This window comes from Cavia porcellus, unplaced genomic scaffold (genome assembly GCF_034190915.1).
Source record: "Cavia porcellus strain 051 isolate PalLab524CR breed Dunkin Hartley unplaced genomic scaffold, mCavPor4.1 scaffold_7, whole genome shotgun sequence".
Taxonomy (NCBI): Eukaryota; Metazoa; Chordata; class Mammalia; order Rodentia; family Caviidae; genus Cavia; species Cavia porcellus.
In genome coordinates, this window is record NW_026947490.1 from 391,848 (window position 1) to 417,825 (window position 25,978).

Below are 25,978 nucleotides of genomic sequence, written 5' to 3' on the forward strand. Positions count from 1 at the left end.
ACACACACCCATACAATGCGCACCACCCCGTGATGTTTTTCTCACTCCTACTAGTGAATGTAATGTAACACACACCCATACAATGCGCACCACCCCGTGATGTTTTTCTCACTCCTACTATTGAATGTAATGTAACACACACCCATACAATGCACACCACCCCGTGATGTTTTTCTCACTCCTACTAGTGAATGTAATGTAACACACACCCATACAATGCGCACCACCCAGTGATGTTTTTCTCACTCCTACTAGTGAATGTAATGTAACACACACCCATACAATGCGCACCACCCCGTGATGTTTTTCTCACTCCTACTAGTGAATGTAATGTAACACACACCCATACAATGCGCACCACCCCGTGATGTTTTTCTCACTCCTACTAGTGAATCTAATGTAACACACACCCATACAATGCGCACCACCCCGTGATGTTGTTCTCACTCCTACTAGTGAATGCAATGTAACACACACCCATACAATGCGCACCACCCCGTGATGTTTTTCTCACTGCTACTAGTGGATCTAATGTAACACACACCCATACAATGCGCACCACCCCGTGATGTTTTTCTCACTGCTACTTGTGGATCTAATGTAACACACACCCATACAATGCGCACCACCCCGTGATGTTTTTTTCACTGCTACTAGTGGATCTAATGTAACACACACCCATACAATGCGCACCACCCCGTGATGTTTTTCTCACTCCTGCTAGTGAATCTAATGTAACACACACCCATACAATGCGCACCACCCCGTGATGTTTTTCTCACTCCTGCTAGTGAATGTAATGTAACACACACCCATACAATGCGCACCACCCCGTGATGTTTTTCTCACTCCTGCTAGTGAATGTAATGTAACACACACCCATACAATGCGCACCCCCCGTGATGTTTTTCTCACTCCTGCTAGTGAATGTAATGTAACACACACCCATACAATGCGCACCACCCCGTGATGTTTTTCTCACTCCTGATAGTGAATGTAATGTAACACACACCCATACAATGCGCACCAGCCCGTGATGTTTTTCTCACTCCTGCTAGTGAATGTAATGTAACACACACCCATACAAAGCGCACCACCCCGTGATGTTTTTCTCACTCCTACTAGTGAATGTAATGTAACACACACCCATACAATACGCACCACCCCGTGATGTTTTTCTCACTCCTACCAGTGAATGTAATGTAACACACTCCCATACAATGCGCACCACCCCGTGATGTTTTGCTCACTCCTACTAGTGAATGTAATGTAACACACACCCATACAATGCGCACCACCCCGTGATGTTTTTCTCACTCCTGCTAGTGAATGTAATGTAACACACACCCATACAATGCGCACCACCCCGTGATGTTTTTCTCACTACTGATAGTGAATGTAATGTAACACACACCCATACAATGCGCACCACCCCGTGATGTTTTTCTCACTCCTGCTAGTGAATTTAATGTAACACACACCCATACAATGCGCACCACCCCGTGATGTTTTTCTCACTCCTAGTAGTGAATCTAATGTAACACACACCCATAAAATGCGCACCACCCCGTGATGTTTTTCTCACTCCTAGTAGTGAATCTAATGTAACACACACCCATACAATGCGCACCACCCCGTGATGTTTTTCTCACTCCTGCTAGTGAATCTAATGTAACACACACCCTTACAATGCGCACCACCCCGTGATGTTTTTCTCACTCCTGCTAGTGAATCTAATGTAACACACACCCATACAATGCGCACCACCACGTGATGTTTTTCTCACGCCTACTAGTGAATCTAATGTAACACACACCCATACAATGCGCACCACCCCGTGATGTTTTTCTCACTCCAGCTAGTGAATCTAATGTAACACACACCCATACAATGCGCACCACCCCGTGATGTTTTTCTCACTCCTAGTAGTGAATCTAATGTAACACACACCCATACAATGCGCACCACCCCGTGATGTTTTTCTCACTCCTGCTAGTGAATCTAATGTAACACACACCCATACAATGCGCACCACCCCGTGATGTTTTTCTCACTCCTGCTAGCGAATCTAATGTAACACACACCCATACAATGCGCACCACCCCGTGATGTTTTTCTCACTCCTGCTAGTGAATCTAATGTAACACACACGCATACAATGCGCACCACACGGTGATGTTTTTCTCACTCCTGCTAGTGAATCTAATGTAACACACACGCATACAATGCGCACCACCCCGTGATGTTTTTCTCACTCCTGCTAGTGAATCTAATGTAACACACACCCATACAATGCGCACCACTCCGTGATGTTTTTCTCACTCCTGCTAGTGAATGTAATGTAACACACACCCATACAATGCGTACCACCCCGTGATGTTTTTCTCACTCCTGCTAGTGAATGTAGTGCAACACACACCCATACAATGCGCACCACCCCGTGATGTTTTTCTCACTCCTGCTAGTGAATGTAATGTAACACACACCCATACAATGCGCACCACCCCGTGATGTTTTTCTCACTACTGATAGTGAATCTAATGTAACACACACCCATACAATGCGCACCACCCCGTGATGTTTTTCTCACTCCTACCAGTGAATGTAATGTAACACACTCCCATACAATGCGCACCACCCCGTGATGTTTTGCTCACTCCTGCTAGTGAATGTAATGTAACACACACCCATACAATGCGCACCAACCCGTGATGTTTTTCTCACTCCTACTAGTGAATGTAATGTAACACACACCCATACAATGCGCACCACCCCGTGATGTTTTTCTCACTCTTACTAGTGAATGTAATGTAACACACACCCATACAATGCGCACCACCCCGTGATGTTTTTCTCACTCCTACTAGTGAATGTAATGTAACACACACCCATACAAAGCGCACCACCCCGTGATGTTTTTCTCACTCCTACTAGTGAATGTAATGTAACACACACCCATACAATGCGCACCACCCCGTGATGTTTTTCTCACTCCTACTAGTGAATGTAATGTAACACACACCCATACAATACGCACCACCCCGTGATGTTTTTCTCACTCCTACTAGTGAATGTAATGTAACACACACCCATACAATGCGCACCACCCCATGATGTTTTTCTCACTCCTACTAGTGAATGTAATGTAACACACACCCATACAATACGCACCACCCCGTGATGTTTTTCTCACTCGTACTAGTGAATGTAATGTAACACACACCCATACAATGCGCACCACCCCGTGATGTTTTTCTCACTCCTACTAGTGAATGTAATGTAACACACACCCATACAATGCGCACCACCCCGTGATGTTTTTCTCACTCCTAGTAGTGAATGTAATGTAACACACACCCATACAATGCGCACCACCCCGTGATGTTTTTCTCACTCCTGCTAGTGAATCTAATGTAACACACATCCATACAATGCGCACCACCCCGTGATGTTTTTCTCACTCCTGCTAGTGAATGTAATGTAACACACACCCATACAATGCGTACCACCCCGTGATGTTTTTCTCACTCCTACTAGTGAATGTAATGCAACACACACCCATACAATGCGCACCACCCCGTGATGTTTTTCTCACTCCTACTAGTGAATGTAATGTAACACACACCGATACAATGCGCACCACCCCGTGATGTTTTTCTCACTCCTGATAGTGAATGTAATGTAACACACACCCATACAATGCGCACCACCCCGTGATGTTTTTCTCACTCCTGCTAGTGAATGTAATGTAACACACACCCATACAATGCGCACCACCCCGTGATGTTTTTCTCACTCCTACTAGTGAATCTAATGTAACACACACCCATACAATGCGCACCACCCCGTGATGTTTTTCTCACTCCTTCCAGTGAATGTAATGTAACACACTCCCATACAATGCGCACCACCCCGTGATGTTTTTCTCACTCCTACTAGTGAATGTAATGTAACACACACCCATACAATGCGCACCACCCCGTGATGTTTTTCTCACTCCTGCTAGTGAATGTAATGTAACACACACCCATACAATGCGCACCACCCCGTGATGTTTTTCTCACTACTGATAGTGAATGTAATGTAACACACACCCATACAATGCGCACCACCCCGTGATGTTTTTCTCACTCCTGCTAGTGAATTTAATGTAACACACACCCATACAATGCGCACCACCCCGTGATGTTTTTCTCACTCCTAGTAGTGAATCTAATGTAACACACACCCATACAATGCGCACCACCCCGTGATGTTTTTCTCACTCCTAGTAGTGAATCTAATGTAACACACACCCATACAATGCGCACCACCCCGTGATGTTTTTCTCACTCCTGCTAGTGAATCTAATGTAACACACACCCATACAATGCGCACCACCCCGTGATGTTTTTCTCACTCCTGCTAGTGAATCTAATGTAACACACACCCATACAATGCGCACCACCACGTGATGTTTTTCTCACTCCTACTAGTGAATCTAATGTAACACACACCCATACAATGCGCACCACCCCGTGATGTTTTTCTCACTCCAGCTAGTGAATCTAATGTAACACACACCCATACAATGCGCACCACCCCGTGATGTTTTTCTAACTCCTAGTAGTGAATCTAATGTAACACACACCCATACAATGCGCACCACCCCGTGATGTTTTTCTCACTCCTGCTAGTGAATCTAATGTAACACACACCCATACAATGCGCACCACCCCGTGATGTTTTTCTCACTCCTGCTAGCGAATCTAATGTAACACACACCCATACAATGCGCACCACCCCGTGATGTTTTTCTCACTCCTGCTAGTGAATCTAATGTAACACACACCCATACAATGCGCACCACCACGTGATGTTTTTCTCACTCCTGCTAGTGAATCTAATGTAACACACACGCATACAATGCGCACCACACGGTGATGTTTTTCTCACTCCTGCTAGTGAATCTAATGTAACACACACGCATACAATGCGCACCACCCCGTGATGTTTTTCTCACTCCTGCTAGTGAATCTAATGTAACACACACCCATACAATGCGCACCACCCCGTGATGTTTTTCTCACTCCTGCTAGTGAATGTAATGTAACACACACCCATACAATGCGTACCACCCCGTGATGTTTTTCTCACTCCTGCTAGTGAATGTAGTGTAACACACACCCATACAATGCGCACCACCCCGTGATGTTTTTCTCACTCCTGCTAGTGAATGTAATGTAACACACACCCATACAATGCGCACCACCCCGTGATGTTTTTCTCACTACTGATAGTGAATCTAATGTAACACACACCCATACAATGCGCACCACCCCGTGATGTTTTTCTCACTCCTGCTAGTGAATGTAATGTAACACACACCCATACAATGCGCACCACCCCGTGATGTTTTTCTCACTCCTACTAGTGAATCTAATGTAACACACACCCATACAATGCGCACCACCCCGTGATGTTTTTCTCACTCCTACCAGTGAATGTAATGTAACACACTCCCATACAATGCGCACCACCCCGTGATGTTTTGCTCACTCCTACTAGTGAAAGTAATGTAACACACACCCATACAATGCGCACCAACCCGTGATGTTTTTCTCACTCCTACTAGTGAATGTAATGTAACACACACCCATACAATGCGCACCACCCCGTGATGTTTTTCTCACTCCTACTAGTGAATGTAATGTAACACACACCCATACAATGCACACCACCCCGTGATGTTTTTCTCACTCCTACTAGTGAATGTAATGTAACACACACCCATACAAAGCGCACCACCCCGTGATGTTTTTCTCCTACTAGTGAATGTAATGTAACACACACCCATACAATGCGCACCACCCCGTGATGTTTTTCTCACTCCTACTAGTGAATGTAATGTAACACACACCCATACAATACGCACCACCCCGTGATGTTTTTCTCACTCGTACTAGTGAATGTAATGTAACACACACCCATACAATGCGCACCACCCCGTGATGTTTTTCTCACTCCTACTAGTGAATGTAATGTAACACACACCCATACAATGCGCACCACCCCGTGATGTTTTTCTCACTCCTGCTAGTGAATCTAATGTAACACACACCCATACAATGCGCACCACCCCGTGATGTTTTTCTCACTCCTGCTAGTGAATCTAATGTAACACACACCCATACAATGCGCACTACCCCGTGATGTTTTTCTCACTCCTACTAGTGAATCTAATGTAACACACACCCATACAATGCGCACCACCCCGTGATGTTTTTCTCACTCCTACCAGTGAATGTAATGTAACACACTCCCATACAATGCGCACCACCCCGTGATGTTTTGCTCACTCCTACTAGTGAATGTAATGTAACACACACCCATACAATGCGCACCACCCCGTGATGTTTTTCTCACTCCTGCTAGTGAATGTAATGTAACACACACCCATACAATGCGCACCACCCCGTGATGTTTTTCTCACTACTGATAGTGAATGTAATGTAACACACACCCATACAATGCGCACCACCCCGTGATGTTTTTCTCACTCCTGCTAGTGAATGTAATGTAACACACACCCATACAACGCGCACCACCCCGAGATGTTTTTCTCACTCCTAGTAGTGAATCTAATGTAACACACACCCATACAATGCGCACCACCCCGTGATGTTTTTCTCACTCCTAGTAGTGAATCTAATGTAACACACACCCATACAATGCGCACCACCCCGTGATGTTTTTCTCACTCCTGCTAGTGAATCTAATGTAACACACACCCATACAATGCGCACCACCCCGTGATGTTTTTCTCACTCCTGCTAGTGAATCTAATGTAACACACACCCATACAATGCGCACCACCACGTGATGTTTTTCTCACTCCTACTAGTGAATCTAATGTAACACACACCCATACAATGCGCACCACCCCGTGATGTTTTTCTCACTCCAGCTAGTGAATCTAATGTAACACACACCCATACAATGCGCACCACCCCGTGATGTTTTTCTCACTCCTAGTAGTAAATCTAATGTAACACACACCCATACAATGCGCACCACCCCGTGATGTTTTTCTCACTCCTGCTAGTGAATCTAATGTAACACACACCCATACAATGCGCACCACCCCGTGATGTTTTTCTCACTCCTGCTAGCGAATCTAATGTAACACACACCCATACAATGCGCACCACCCCGTGATGTTTTTCTCACTCCTGCTAGTGAATCTAATGTAACACACACCCATACAATGCGCACCACCACGTGATGTTTTTCTCACTCCTGCTAGTGAATCTAATGTAACACACACGCATACAATGCGCACCACACGGTGATGTTTTTCTCACTCCTGCTAGTGAATCTAATGTAACACACACGCATACAATGCGCACCACCCCGTGATGTTTTTCTCACTCCTGCTAGTGAATCTAATGTAACACACACCCATAAAATGCGCACCACCCCGTGATGTTTTTCTCACTCCTGCTAGTGAATGTAATGTAACACACACCCATACAATGCGTACCACCCCTTGATGTTTTTCTCACTCCTGCTAGTGAATGTAGTGTAACACACACCCATACAATGCGCACCACCCCGTGATGTTTTTCTCACTCCTGCTAGTGAATGTAATGTAACACACACCCATACAATGCGCACCACCCCGTGATGTTTTTCTCACTGCTACTAGTGGATCTAATATAACACACACCCATACAATGCGCACCACCCCGTGATGTTTTTCTCACTGCTACTAGTGAATGTAATGTAACACACACCCATACAATGCGCACCACCCCGTGATGTTTTTCTCACTCCTACTAGTGAATCTAATGTAACACACACCCATACAATGCGCACCACCCCGTGATGTTTTTCTCACTCCTACTAGTGAATCTAATGTAACACACACCCATACAGTGCGCACCACCCCGTGATGTTTTTCTCACTCCTACTAGTGAATCTAATGTAATACACACCCATAGAGTGCGCACCACCCCGTGATGTTTTTCTCACTCATACTAGTGAATCTAATGTAACACACACCCATGCAGTGCGCACCACCCCGTGATGTTTTTCTCACTCCTACTAGTGAATCTAATGTAACACACACCCATGCAGTGCGCACCACCCCGTGATGTTTTTCCCACTCCTACTAGTGAATCTAATGTAACACACACCAATAGAGTGCGCACCACCCCGTGATGTTTTTCCCACTCCTACTAGTGAATCTAATGTAACACACACCCATACAATGCGCACCACCCCGTGATGTTTTTCTCACTCCTGCTAGTGAATCTAATGTAACACACACGCATACAATGCGCACCACACGGTGATGTTTTTCTCACTCCTGCTAGTGAATCTAATGTAACACACACGCATACAATGCGCACCACCCTGTGATGTTTTTCTCACTCCTGCTAGTGAATCTAATGTAACACACACCTATACAATGCGCACCACCCCGTGATGTTTTTCTCACTCCTGCTAGTGAATGTAATGTAACACACACCCATACAATGCGCACCACCCCGTGATGTTTTTCTCACTCCTACTAGTGAATGTAATGTAACACACACCCATATAATGCGCACCACCCCATGATGTTTTTCTCACTCCTGCTAGTGAATGTAATGTAACACACACCCATACAATGCGCACCACCCCGTGATGTTTTTCTCACTCCTACTAGTGAATGTAATGTAACACACACCCATACAATGCGCACCACCCGGTGATGTTTTTCTCACTCCTACTAATGAATCTAATGTAACACACACCCATAAAATGCGCACCACCCCGAGATGTTTTTCTCACTCCTACTAGTGAATGTAATGTAACACACACCCATACAATGCGCACCACCCCGTGATGTTTTTCTCACTCCTACTAGTGAATGTAATGTAACACACACCCATACAATGCGCACCACCCCGTGATGTTTTTCTCACTCCTACTCGTGAATGTAATGTAACACACACCCATATAATGCGCACCACCCCGTGATGTTTTTCTCACTCCTGCTAGTGAATGTAATGTAACACACACCCATACAATGCGCACCACCCCGTGATGTTTTTCTCACTCCTACTAGTGAATGTAATGTAACACACACCCATACAATGGGCACCACCCGGTGATGTTTTTCTCACTCCTACTAATGAATCTAATGTAACACACACCCATAAAATGCGCACCACCCCGAGATGTTTTTCTCACTCCTACTAGTGAATTTAATGTAACACACACCCATACAAGGCGCACCACCCCGTGATGCTTTTCTCACTCCTACTAGTGAATCTAATGTAACACACACCCATGCAATGCGCACCACCCCGTGATGTTTTTCTCACTCCTACTAGTGAATGTAATGTAACACACACCCATACAATGCGCACTACACCGTGATGTTTTTCTCACTCCTACTAGTGAATGCAATGTAACACACACCCATACAATGCGCACCACACGGTGATGTTTTTCTCACTCCTGCTAGTGAATCTAATGTAACACACACGCATACAATGCGCACCACCCCGTGATGTTTTTCTCACTCCTGCTAGTGAATCTAATGTAACACACACCCATAAAATGCGCACCACCCCGTGATGTTTTTCTCACTCCTGCTAGTGAATGTAATGTAACACACACCCATACAATGCGTACCACCCCGTGATGTTTTTCTCACTCCTGCTAGTGAATGTAGTGTAACACACACCCATACAATGCGCACCACCCCGTGATGTTTTTCTCACTCCTGCTAGTGAATGTAATGTAACACACACCCATACAATGCGCACCACCCCGTGATGTTTTTCTCACTGCTACTAGTGGATCTAATATAACACACACCCATACAATGCGCACCACCCCGTGATGTTTTTCTCACTGCTACTAGTGAATGTAATGTAACACACACCCATACAATGCGCACCACCCCGTGATGTTTTTCTCACTCCTACTAGTGAATCTAATGTAACACACACCCATACAATGCGCACCACCCCGTGATGTTTTTCTCACTCCTACTAGTGAATCTAATGTAACACACACCCATACAGTGCGCACCACCCCGTGATGTTTTTCTCACTCCTACTAGTGAATCTAATGTAATACACACCCATAGAGTGCGCACCACCCCGTGATGTTTTTCTCACTCATACTAGTGAATCTAATGTAACACACACCCATGCAGTGCGCACCACCCCGTGATGTTTTTCTCACTCCTACTAGTGAATCTAATGTAACACACACCCATGCAGTGCGCACCACCCCGTGATGTTTTTCCCACTCCTACTAGTGAATCTAATGTAACACACACCAATAGAGTGCGCACCACCCCGTGATGTTTTTCCCACTCCTACTAGTGAATCTAATGTAACACACACCCATACAATGCGCACCACCCCGTGATGTTTTTCTCACTCCTGCTAGTGAATCTAATGTAACACACACGCATACAATGCGCACCACACGGTGATGTTTTTCTCACTCCTGCTAGTGAATCTAATGTAACACACACGCATACAATGCGCACCACCCTGTGATGTTTTTCTCACTCCTGCTAGTGAATCTAATGTAACACACACCTATACAATGCGCACCACCCCGTGATGTTTTTCTCACTCCTGCTAGTGAATGTAATGTAACACACACCCATACAATGCGCACCACCCCGTGATGTTTTTCTCACTCCTACTAGTGAATGTAATGTAACACACACCCATATAATGCGCACCACCCCGTGATGTTTTTCTCACTCCTGCTAGTGAATGTAATGTAACACACACCCATACAATGCGCACCACCCCGTGATGTTTTTCTCACTCCTACTAGTGAATGTAATGTAACACACACCCATACAATGCGCACCACCCGGTGATGTTTTTCTCACTCCTACTAATGAATCTAATGTAACACACACCCATAAAATGCGCACCACCCCGAGATGTTTTTCTCACTCCTACTAGTGAATGTAATGTAACACACACCCATACAATGCGCACCACCCCGTGATGTTTTTCTCACTCCTACTAGTGAATGTAATGTAACACACACCCATACAATGCGCACCACCCCGTGATGTTTTTCTCACTCCTACTCGTGAATGTAATGTAACACACACCCATATAATGCGCACCACCCCGTGATGTTTTTCTCACTCCTGCTAGTGAATGTAATGTAACACACACCCATACAATGCGCACCACCCCGTGATGTTTTTCTCACTCCTACTAGTGAATGTAATGTAACACACACCCATACAATGGGCACCACCCGGTGATGTTTTTCTCACTCCTACTAATGAATCTAATGTAACACACACCCATAAAATGCGCACCACCCCGAGATGTTTTTCTCACTCCTACTAGTGAATTTAATGTAACACACACCCATACAAGGCGCACCACCCCGTGATGCTTTTCTCACTCCTACTAGTGAATCTAATGTAACACACACCCATGCAATGCGCACCACCCCGTGATGTTTTTCTCACTCCTACTAGTGAATGTAATGTAACACACACCCATACAATGCGCACTACACCGTGATGTTTTTCTCACTCCTACTAGTGAATGCAATGTAACACACACCCATACAATGCGCACCACCCCGTGATGTTTTTCTCACTCCTAGTAGTGAATGTAATGTAACACACACCCATACAATGCGCACCACCCCGTGATGTTTTTCTCACTCCTAGTAGTGAATGTAATGTAACACACACCCATACGATGCGCACCAACCCGTGATGTTTTTCTCACTCCTACTAGAGAATGTAATGTAACACACACCCATACAATGCGCACCACCCCGTGATGTTTTTCTCACTCCTACTAGTGAATGTAATGTAACACACACCAATACAATGCGCACCACCCCGTGATGTTTTTCTCACTCCTCCTAGTGAATCTAATGTAACACACACCCATACAATGCGCACCACCCCGTGATGTTTTTCTCACTCCTACCAGTGAATGTAATGTAACACACTCCCATACAATGCGCACCACCCCGTGATGTTTTGCTCACTCCTACTAGTGAATGTAATGTAACACACACCCATACAATGCGCACCACCCCGTGATGTTTTTCTCACTCCTGCTAGTGAATGTAATGTAACACACACCCATACAATGCGCACCACCCCGTGATGTTTTTCTCACTACTGATAGTGAATGTAATGTAACACACACCCATACAATGCGCACCACCACGTGATGTTTTTCTCACTCCTGCTAGTGAATGTAATGTAACACACACCCATACAACGCGCACCACCCCGTGATGTTTTTCTCACTCCTTGTAGTGAATCTAATGTAACACACACCCATACAATGCGCACCACCCCGTGATGTTTTTCTCACTCCTAGTAGTGAATCTAATGTAACACACACCCATACAATGCGCACCACCCCGTGATGTTTTTTTCACTCCTGCTAGTGAATCTAATGTAACACACACCCATACAATGCGCACCACCCCGTGATGTTTTTCTCACTCCTGCTAGTGAATCTAATGTAACACACACCCATACAATGCGCACCACCACGTGATGTTTTTCTCACTCCTAGTAGTGAATCTAAAGTAACACTCACCCATACAATGCGCACCACCCCGTGATGTTTTTCTCACTCCAGCTAGTGAATCTAATGTAACACACACCCATACAATGCGCACCACCCCGTGATGTTTTTCTCACTCCTAGTAGTAAATCTAATGTAACACACACCCATACAATGCGCACCACCCCGTGATGTTTTTCTCACTCCTGCTAGTGAATCTAATGTAACACACACCCATACAATGCGCACCACCCCGTGATGTTTTTCTCACTCCTGCTAGCGAATCTAATGTAACACACACCCATACAATACGCACCACCCCGTGATGTTTTTCTCACTCCTGCTAGTGAATCTAATGTAACACACACCCATACAATGCGCACCACCACGTGATGTTTTTCTCACTCCTGCTAGTGAATCTAATGTAACACACACGCATACAATGCGCACCACACGGTGATGTTTTTCTCACTCCTGCTAGTGAATCTAATGTAACACACACGCATACAATGCGCACCACCCCGTGATGTTTTTCTCACTCCTGCTAGTGAATCTAATGTAACACACACCTATACAATGCGCACCACCCCGTGATGTTTTTCTCACTCCTGCTAGTGAATGTAATGTAACACACACCCATACAATGCGTACCACCCCGTGATGTTTTTCTCACTCCTGCTAGTGAATGTAGTGTAACACACACCCATACAATGCGCACCACCCCGTGATGTTTTTCTCACTCCTGCTAGTGAATGCAATGTAACACACACCCATACAATGCGCACCACCCCGTGATGTTTTTCTCACTGCTACTAGTGGATCTAATGTAACACACACCCATACAATGCGCACCACCCCGTGATGTTTTTCTCACTGCTACTAGTGAATGTAATGTAACACACACCCATACAATGCGCACCACCCCGTGATGTTTTTCTCACTCCTACTAGTGAATCTAATGTAACACACACCCATACAATGCGCACCACCCCGTGATGTTTTTCTCACTCCTACTAGTGAATCTAATGTAACACACACCCATACAGTGCGCACCACCCCGTGATGTTTTTCTCACTCCTACTAGTGAATCTAATGTAACACACACCCATAGAGTGCGCACCACCCCGTGATGTTTTTCTCACTCATACTAGTGAATCTAATGTAACACACACCCATGCAGTGCGCACCACCCAGTGATGTTTTTCTCACTCCTACTAGTGAATCTAATGTAACACACACCCATGCAGTGCGCACCACCCCGTGATGTTTTTCCCACTCCTACTAGTGAATCTAATGTAACACACACCAATAGAGTGCGCACCACCCCGTGATGTTTTTCCCACTCCTACTAGTGAATCTAATGTAACACACACCCATACAGTGCGCACCACCCCGTGATGTTTTTCTCACTCCAACTAGTGAATGTAATGTAACACACACCCATACAATGCGCACCACCCCGTGATGTTTTTCTCACTCCTACTAGTGAATGTAATGTAACACACACCCATATAATGCGCACCACCCCGTGATGTTTTTCTCACTCCTACTAGTGAATGTAATGTAACACACACCCATACAATGCGCACCACCCCGTGATGTTTTTCTCACTCCTACTAGTGAATGTAATGTAACACACACCCATACAATGCGCACCACCCCGTGATGTTTTTCTCACTCCTACTAGTGAATGTAATGTAACACACACCCATACAATGCGCACCACCCGGTGATGTTTTTCTCACTCCTACTAGTGAATCTAATGTAACACACACCCATAAAATGCGCACCACCCCGAGATGTTTTTCTCACTCCTACTAGTGAATGTAATGTAACACACACCCATACAAGGCGCACCACCCCGTGATGCTTTTCTCACTCCTACTAGTGAATCTAATGTAACACACACCCATACAATGCACACCACCCCGTGATGTTTTTCTCACTCCTACTAGTGAATGTAATGTAACACACACCCATACAATGCGCACCACACCGTGATGTTTTTCTCACTCCTACTAGTGAATGCAATGTAACACACACCCATACAATGCGCACCAACCCGTGATGTTTTTCTCACTCCTACTAGTGAATGTAATGTAACACACACCCATACAATGCGCACCACCCCGTGATGTTTTTCTCACTCCTAGTAGTGAATGTAATGTAACACACACCCATACAATGCGCACCAACCCGTGATGTTTTTCTCACTCCTACTAGAGAATGTAATGTAACACACACCCATACAATGCGCACCACCCCGTGATGTTTTTCTCACTCCTACTAGTGAATGTAATGTAACACACACCCATACAATGCGCACCACCCCGTGATGTTTTTCTCACTCCTACTAGTGAATCTAATGTAACACAAACCCATACAGTGCCCACCACCCCGTGATGTTTTTCTCACTCATACTAGTGAATCTAATGTAACACACACCCATGCAGTGCGCACCACCCCGTTTTTTTTTCTCACTCCTACTAGTGAATCTAATGTAACACACACCCATACAGTGCCCACCACCCCGTGATGTTTTTCTCACTCATACTAGTGAATCTATTGTAACACACACCCATACAGTGGGCACCACCCCGTGATGTTTTTCTCACTCCAACTAGTGAATGTAATGTAACACACACCCATATAATGCGCACCACCCCGTGATGTTTTTCTCACTCCTACTAGTGAATGTAATGTAACAGACACCCATATAATGCGCACCACCCCGTGATGTTTTTCTCACTCCTACTAGTGAATGTAATGTAACACACACCCATACAATGCGCACCACCCCGTGATGTTTTTCTCACTCCTACTAGTGAATCTAATGTAACACACACCCATACAATGCGCACCACCCCGTGATGTTTTTCTCACTCCTACTAGTGAATCTAATGTAACACACACCCATACAGTGCGCACCACCCCGTGATGTTTTTCTCACTCCTACTAGTGAATGTAATGTAACACACACCCATACAATGCGCACCACCCCGTGATGTTTTTCTCACTCCTACTAGTGAATCTAATGTAACACACACCCATACAATGCGCACCACACCGAGATGTTTTTCTCACTCCTACTAGTGAATGTAATGTAACACACACCCATACAATGCGCACCACCCCGCGATGTTTTTCAGAAACCTATCCTACATTGCCACTGCATGTTCCCTGACCTCCCCATGCTGACCACCCCGTGGTGCTTTTCTCCATCCTACATTGCCACTCACAGCCTATCCTAATTCAGACCCTCCGATTCACACCACCCCGTGATGTTTTTCTCACTCCTAGTAGTGAATGTAATGTAACACACACCCATACAAAGGGCACCACCCCGTGATGTTTTTCTCACTCCTACTAGTGAATCTAATGTAACACACACCCATACAATGCGCACCACCCCGTGATGTTTTTCTAACTCCTACGAGTGAATCTAATGTAACATACACCCATACAATGCGTACCACCCCGTGGTGTTTTTCTCACTCCTACTAGTGAATGTAATGTAACACACACCCATACAATGCGCACCACCCCGTGATGTTTTTCTCACTCCTGCTAGTGAATGTAATGTAACAGACACGGATATAATGCGCACCACCCCGTGATGTTTTTCTCACTCCTGCTAGTGAATCTAATGTAGCACACACCCATACAATGCGCACCACTCCGTGATGTTTTTCTCACTCCTGCTAGTGAATCTAATGTAACACACACCCATACAATGCACACCACCCCGTGATGTTTTACTCACTCCTGCTAGTGAATCTAATGTAACACACACCCATACAATGCGCACCACCCCGTGATGTATTTCTCACTCCTAGTAGTGAATCTAATGTAACACACACGCATACAATGCGTACCACCCCGTGATGTTTTTCTCACTCCTGCTAGTGAATCTAATGTAACACACACGCATACAATGCGCACCACCCCGTGATGTTTTTATCACTCCTGCTAGTGAATCTAATGTAACACATACCCATACAATGCGCACCACCCCGTGATATTTTTCTCACTCCTGCTAGTGAATCTAATGTAACACACACCCATACAATGCGCACCACCCCGTAATGTTTTTCTAACTCCTGCTAGTGAATCTAATGTAACACACACCCATACAATGCGCACCACCCCGTGATGTTTTTCTCACTCCTGCTAGTGAATGTATTGTAACACACACGCATACAAGCGCACCACCCCTTGATGTTTTTCTCACTCCTGCTAGTGAATCTGATGTAACACGCACCCATACAATGCGCACCACCTCGTGATGTTTTTCTCACTCCTGCTAGTGAATCCGATGTAACACACACCCATACTATGCGCACCACCCCGTGATGTTTTTCTCACTCCTACTAGTGAATGTAATGTAACACACACCCATACAATGCGCACCACGCTGTGATGTTTTTCTCATTCCTACTAGTGAATCTAATGTAACACACACCCATACAATGCGCACCACCCCGTGATGTTTTTCTCACTCCTACCAGTGAAGGTAATGTAACACACACCCATACAATGCGCACCACCTCGTGATGTTTTTCTCACTCCTACCAGTGAATGTAATGTAACACACACCCATACAATGCGCACCACCCCATGATGTTTTTCTCACTCCTACTAGTGAATGTAATGTAACACACACCCATACAATGCGCACCACCCCGTGATGTTTTTCTCACTCCTACTAGTGAATGTAATGTAACACACACCCATACAATGCGCACCACCCCGTGATGTTTTTCTCACTCCTACTAGTGAATCTAATGTAACACACACCCATACAGTGCGCACCACCCCGTGATGTTTTTCTGACTCCTACTAGTGAATCTAATGTAACACACACCCATACAGTGCGCACCACCCCGTGATGTTTTTCTCACTCCTACTAGTGAATCTAATGTAACACACACCCATACAGTGTCCCCCACCCCGTGATGTTTTTCTCACTCATACTAGTGAATCTAATGTAACACACACCGATGCAGTGCGCACCACCCCGTTTTTTTTTCTCACTCCTACTAGTGAATCTAATGTAACACACACCCATGCAGTGCGCACCACCCCGTGATGTTTTTCCCACTCCTACTAGTGAATCTAATGTAACACACACCCATACAGTGCGCACCACCCCGTGATGTTTTTCTCACTCCAACTAGTGAATGTAATGTAACACACACCCATATAATGCGCGCCACCCCGTGATGTTTTTCTCACTGCTACTAGTGAATGTAATGTAACACACACCCATACAATGCGCACCACCCCGTGATGTTTTTCTCACTCCAACTAGTGAATGTAATGTAACAGACACCCATATAATGCGCACCACCCCGTGATGTTTTTCTCACTCCTACTAGTGAATGTAATGTAACACACACCCATACAATGCGCACCACCCCGTGATGTTTTTCTCACTGCTACTAGTGAATGTAATGTAACACACACCCATACAATGCGCACCACCCCGTGATGTTTTTCTCACTCCTACTAGTGAATCTAATGTAACACACACCCATACAATGCGCACCACCCCGTAATGTTTTTCTCACTCCTACTAGTGAATCTAATGTAACACACACCCATACAGTGCGCACCACCCCGTGATGTTTTTCTCACTCCTACTAGTGAATGTAATGTAACACACACCCATACAATGCGCACCACCCCGTGATGTTTTTCTCATTCCTACTAGTGAATCTAATGTAACACACACCCATACAATGCGCACCACCCCGAGATGTTTTTCTCACTCCTACTAGTGAATGTAATGTAACACACACCCATACAATGCGCACCACCCCATGATGCTTTTCTCACTCCTACTAGTGAATGTAATGTAACACACACCCATACAATGCGCACCACCCCGAGATGTTTTTCTCACTCCTACTAGTGAATGTAATGTAACACACACCCATACAATGCGCACCACCCCATGATGCTTTTCTCACTCCTACTAGTGAATGTAATGTAAAACACACCCATACTATGCGCACCACCCCGTAATGTTTTTCTCACTCCTACTAGTGAATGTAATGTAACACACACCCATACAATGCGCACCACCCCGTGATGTTTTTCTCACTCGTACTAGTGAATGCAATGTAACACACACCCATACAATGCGCACCAACCCGTGATGTTTTTCTCACTCCTACCAGTGAATGTAATGTAACACACTCCCATACAATGCGCACCACCCCGTGATGTTTTCCTCACTCCTACTAGTGAATGTAATGTAACACACACCCATACAATGCGCACCACCCCGTGATGTTTTTCTCACTCCTACTAGTGAATGTAATGTAACACACACCCATACAATGCGCACCACCCCGTGATGTTTTTCTCACTCCTTCTAGTGAATGTAATGTAACACACACCCATATAATGCGCACCACCCCGTGATGTTTTTCTCACTGCTACTAGTGGATCTAATGTAACACACACCCATACAATGCGCACCACCCCGTGATGTTTTTCTCACTGCTACTAGTGGATCTAATGTAACACACACCCATACAATGCGCACCACCCCGTGATGTTTTTCTCACTGCTACTAGTGGATCTAATGTAACACACACCCATACAATGCGCACCACCCCGTGATGTTTTTCTCACTCCTACTAGTGAATGTAATGTAACACACACCCATACAATGCGCACCACCCCGTGATGTTTTTCTCACTGCTACTAGGGAATGTAATGTAACACACACCCATACAATGCGCACCACCCCGTGATGTTTTTCTCACTGCTACTAGTGAATGTAATGTAACACACACCCATACAATGCGCAGCACCCCGTGATGTTTTTCTCACTGCTACTAGTGAATGTAATGTAACACACACCCATACAATGCGCACCACCCCGTGATGTTTTTCTCACTCCTACTAGTGAATCTAATGTAACACACACCCATACAATGCGCACCACCACGTGATGTTTTTCTCACTCCTACTAGTGAATCTAATGTAACACACACCCATACAGTGCGCACCACCCCGTGATGTTTTTCTCACTCCTACTAGTGAATCTAATGTAACACACACCCATACAGTGCGCACCACCCCGTGATGTTTTTCTCACTCATACTAGTGAATCTAATGTAACACACACCCATGCAGTGCGCACCACCCCGTGATGTTTTTCTCACTCCTACTAGTGAATCTAATGTAACACACACCCATGCAGTGCGCACCACCCCGTGATGTTTTTCCCACTCCCACTAGTGAATCTAATGTAACACACACCAATAGAGTGCGCACCACCCCGTGATGTTTTTCCCACTCCTACTAATGAATCTAATGTAACACACACCCATACAGTGCGTACCACCCCGTGATGTTTTTCTCACTCCAACTTGTGAATGTAATGTAACACACACCCATATAATGCGCACCACCCCGTGATGTTTTTCTCACTCCTACTAGTGAATGTAATGTAACACACACCCATATAATGCGCACCACCCCGTGATGTTTTTCTCACTCCTACTAGTGAATGTAATGTAACACACACCCATACAATGCGCACCACCCCGTGATGTTTTTCTCACTCCTACTAGTGAATGTAATGTAACACACACCCATACAATGCGCACCACCCCGTGATGCTTTTCTCACTCCTACTAGTGAATCTAATGTAACACACACCCATACAATGCGCACCACCCCGTGATGTTTTTCTCACTCCTACTAGTGAATGTAATGTAACACACACCCATACAATGCGCACCACCCCGTGATGTTTTTCTCACTCCTACTAGTGAATGCAATGTAACACACACCCATACAATGCGCACCACCCCGTGATGTTTTTCTCACTCCTACTAGTGAATGAAATGTAACACACACCCATAAAATGCGCACCAATCCGTGATGTTTTTCTCACTCCTACTAGTGAATGTAATGTAACACACACCCATACAATGCGCACCAACCCGTGATGTTTTTCTCACTCCTACTAGAGAATGTAATGTAACACACACCCATACAATGCGCACCACCCTGTGATGTTTTTCTCACTCCTACTAGTGAATGTAATGTAACACACACCCATACAATGCGCACCACCCCGTGAAGTTTTTCTCACTCCTCCTAGTGAATCTAATGTAACACACACCCATACAATGAGCACCACCCCGTGATGTTTTTCTCACTCCTACTAGTGAATGTAATGTAACACACACCCATACAATGCGCACCACCCCGTGACGTTTTTCTCAGTCCTATTAGTGAATGTAATGTAACACACACCCATACAATGCGCACCACCCCGTGATGTTTTTCTCACTCCTACTAGTGAATCTAATGTAACACACACCCATACAATGTGCACCATCCCGCGATGTTTTTCAGAAACCTATCCTACATTGCCACTGCATGTTCCCTGACCTCCCCATGCTGACCACCCCGTGGTGCTTTTCTCCATCCTACATTGCCACTCACTGCCTATCCTAATTCAGACCCTCCGATTCACACCACCCCGTGATGTTTTTCTCACTCCTAGTAGTGAATGTAATGTAACACACACCCATACAAAGGGCACCACCCCGTGATGTTTTGCTCACTCCTACTAGTGAATCTAATGTAACACATACCCATACAATGCGCACCACCCCGTGATGTTTTTCTAACTCCTACGAGTGAATCTAATGTAACATACACCCATACAATGCGTACCACACCGTGATGTTTTTCTGACTCCTACTAGTGAATGTAATGTAACACACACCCATACAATGCGCACCACCCCGTGATGTTTTTCTCACTCCTGCTAGTGATTGTAATGTAACACACACCCATACAATGCGCACCACCCCGTGATGTTTTTCTCACTCCTGCTAGTGAATCTAATGTAACACACACCCATACAATGCGCACCACCCCGTGATGTTTTTCTCACTCCTGCTAGTGAATCTAATGTAACACACACCCATACAATGCACACCACCCCGTGATGTTTTACTCACTCCTGCTAGTGAATCTAATGTAACACACACCCATACAATGCGCACCACCCCGTGATGTATTTCTCACTCCTAGTAGTGAATCTAATGTAACACACACGCATACAATGCGTACCACCCCGTGATGTTTTTCTCACTCCTGCTAGTGAATCTAATGTAACACACACGCATACAATGCGCACCACCCCGTGATGTTTTTCTCACTCCTGCTAGTGAATCTAATGTAACACATACCCATACAATGCGCACCACCCCGTGATGTTTTTCTCACTCCTGCTAGTGAATCTAATGTAACACACACCCATACAATGCGCACCACCCCGTGATGTTTTTCTAACTCCTGCTAGTGAATCTAATGTAACACACACCCATACAATGCGCACCAACCCGTGATGTTTTTCTCACTCCTGCTAGTGAATGTAATGTAACACACACGCATACAAGCGCACCACCCCGTGATGTTTTTCTCACTCCTGCTAGTGAATCTGATGTAACACGCACCCATACAATGCGCACCACCTCGTGATGTTTTTCTCACTCCTGCTAGTGAATCCGATGTAACACACACCCATACAATGGCACCACACCGTGATGTTTTTCTCACTCCTACTAGTGAATGTAATGTAACACACACCCATACAATGCGCACCACCCCGTGATGTTTTTCTCACTCCTACTAGTGAATCTAATGTAACACACACCCATACAATGCGCACCACCCCGTGATATTTTTCTCACTCCTACTAGTGAATGTAATGTAACACACCCATACAATGCGCACCACCCCGTGATGTTTTTCTCACTCCTACTAGTGAATGTAATGTAACACACACCCATACAATGCGCACCACCCCGTGATGTTTTTCTAACTCCTACTAGTGAATGTAATGTAACACACACCCATACAATGCGCACCACCCCGTGATGTTTTTCTCACTCCTACTAGTGAATGTAATGTTACACACACCCATACAATGCGCACCACCCCGTGATGTTTTTCTCACTCCTACTAGTAAATGTAATGTAACACATACTCATACAATGCGCACTTTTCTCACTCCTACTAGTGAATGTAGTGTAACACACACCCATACAATGCGCACCACCCCGTGATGTTTTTCTAACTCCTAGTAGTGAATCTAATGTAACACACACCCATACAATGCGCACCACCCCGTGATGTTTTTCTCAGTCCTAGTAGTGAATGTAATGTAACACACACCCATACAATGCGCACCACCCCGTGATGTTTTTCTCTCTCCTGCTAGTGAATCTAATGTAACACACACCCATACAATGGGCACCACCCCGTGATGTTTTTCTCACTCCTGCTAGTGAATCTAATGTAACACACACCCATACAATGCGCACCACCCCGTGATGTTTTTCTCACTCCTGCTAGCGAATCTAATGTAACACACACCCATACAATGCGCACCACCCCGTGATGTTTTTCTCACTCCTGCTAGTGAATCTAATGTAACACACACCCATACAATGCGCACCACCACGTGATGTTTTTCTCACTCCTGCTAGTGAATCTAATGTAACACACACGCATACAATGCGCACCTCACGGTGATGTTTTTCTCACTCCTGCTAGTGAATCTAATGTAACACACACGCATACAATGCGCACGACACCGTGATGTTTTTCTCACTCCTGCTAGTGAATGTAATGTAACACACACCCATACAATGCGCACCACCCCGTGATGTTTTTCTCACTCCTGCTAGTGAATGTAATGTAACACACACCCATACAATGCGCACCACCCCGTGATGTTTTTCTCACTCCTGCTAGTGAATGTAATGTAACACACACCCATACAATGCGCACCACCCCGTGATGTTTTTCTCACTCCTGCTAGTGAATGTAATGTAACACACACCCATACAATGCGCACCACCCCGTGATGTTTTTCTCACTGCTACTAGTGAATGTAATGTAACACACACCCATACAATGCGCACCACCCCGTGATGTTTTTCTCACTGCTACTAGTGAATGTAATGTAACACACACCCATACAATGCGCACCACCCCGTGATGTTTTTCTCACTCCTACTAGTGAATCTAATGTAACACACACCCATACAATGCGCACCACCCCGTGATGTTTTTCTCACTCCTACTAGTGAATCTAATGTAACACACACCCATACAGTGCGCACCACCCCGTGATGTTTTTCTCACTCCTACTAGTGAATCTAATGTAACACACACCCATAGAGTGCGCACCACCCCATGATGTTTTTCTCACTCATACTAGTGAATCTAATGTAACACACACCCATGCAGTGCGCACCACCCCGTGATGTTTTTCTCACTCCTACTAGTGAATCTAATGTAACACACACCCATGCAGTGCGCACCACCCCGTGATGTTTTTCCCACTCCTACTAGTGAATCTAATGTAACACACACCAATAGAGTGCGCACCACCCCGTGATGTTTTTCCCACTCCTACTAGTGAATCTAATGTAACATACACCCATACAGTGCGCACCACCCCGTGATGTATTTCTCACTCCAACTAGTGAATGTAATGTAACACACACCCATATAATGCGCACCACCCCGCGATGTTTTTCCCACTCCTACTAGTGAATCTAATGTAACACACACCCATACAGTGCGCACCACCCCGTGATGTTTTTCTCACTCCTACTAGTGAATCTAATGTAACACACACCCATAGAGTGCGCACCACCCCGTGATGTTTTTCTCACTCATACTAGTGAATCTAATGTAACACACACCCATGCAGTGCGCACCACCCCGTGATGTTTTTCTCACTCCTACTAGTGAATATAATGTAACACACACCCATGCAGTGCGCACCACCTCGTGATGTTTTTCCCACTCCTAATAGTGAATCTAATGTAACACACACCAATAGAGTGCGCACCACCCCGTGATGTTTTTCCCACTCCTACTAGTGAATCTAATGTAACACACACCCATACAGTGCGCACCACCCCGTGATGTTTTTCTCACTCCAACTAGTGAATGTAATGTAACACACACCCATATAATGCGCACCACCCCGTGATGTTTTTCTCACTCCTACTAGTGAATGTAATGTAACACACACCCATATAATGCGCACCACCCCGTGATGTTTTTGTCACTCCTACTAGTGAATGTAATGTAACACACACCCATACAATGCGCACCACCCCGTGATGTTTTTCTCACTCCTACTAGTGAATGTAATGTAACACACACCCATACAATGCGCACCACCCCGGGATGTTTTTCTCACTCCTAGTAGTGAATCTAATGTAACACACACCCATACAATGGGCACCACCCCGTGATGTTTTTCTCACTCCTGCTAGTGAATCTAATGTAACACACACCCATACAATGCGCACCACCCGGTGATGTTTTTCTCACTCCTGCTAGCGAATCTAATGTAACACACACCCATACAATGGGGACCACCCCGTGATGTTTTTCTCACTCCTGCTAGTGAATCTAATGTAACACACACCCATACAATGCGCACCACCACGTGATGTTTTTCTCACTCCTGCTAGTGAATCTAATGTAACACACACGCATACAATGCGCACCTCACGGTGATGTTTTTCTCACTCCTGCTAGTGAATCTAATGTAACAAACACGCATACAATGCGCACGACACCGTGATGTTTTTCTCACTCCTGCTAGTGAATGTAATGTAACACACACCCATACAATGCGCACCACCCCGTGATGTTTTTCTCACTCCTGCTAGTGAATGTAATGTAACACACACCCATACAATGCGCACCACCCCGTGATGTTTTTCTCACTCCTGCTAGTGAATGTAATGTAACACACACCCATACAATGCGCACCACCCCGTGATGTTTTTCTCACTCCTGCTAGTGAATCTAATGTAACACACACCCATACAATGCGCACCACCCCGTGATGTTTTTCTCACTGCTACTAGTGAATGTAATGTAACACACACCCATACAATGCGCACCACCCCGTGATGTTTTTCTCACTGCTTCTAGTGAATGTAATGTAACACACACCCATACAATGCGCACCACCCCTTGATGTTTTTCTCACTCCTACTAGTGAATCTAATGTAACACACACCCATACAATGCGCACCACCCCGTGATGTTTTTCTCACTCCTACTAGTGAATCTAATGTAACACACACCCATACAGTGCGCACAACCCCGTGATGTTTTTCTCACTCCTACTAGTGAATCTAATGTAACACACACCCATAGAGTGCGCACCACCCCGTGATGTTTTTCTCACTCATACTAATGAATCTAATGTAACACACACCCATGCAGTGCGCACCACCCCGTGATGTTTTTCTCACTCCTACTAGTGAATCTAATGTAACACACACCCATGCAGTGCGCACCACCCCGTGATGTTTTTCCCACTCCTACAAGTG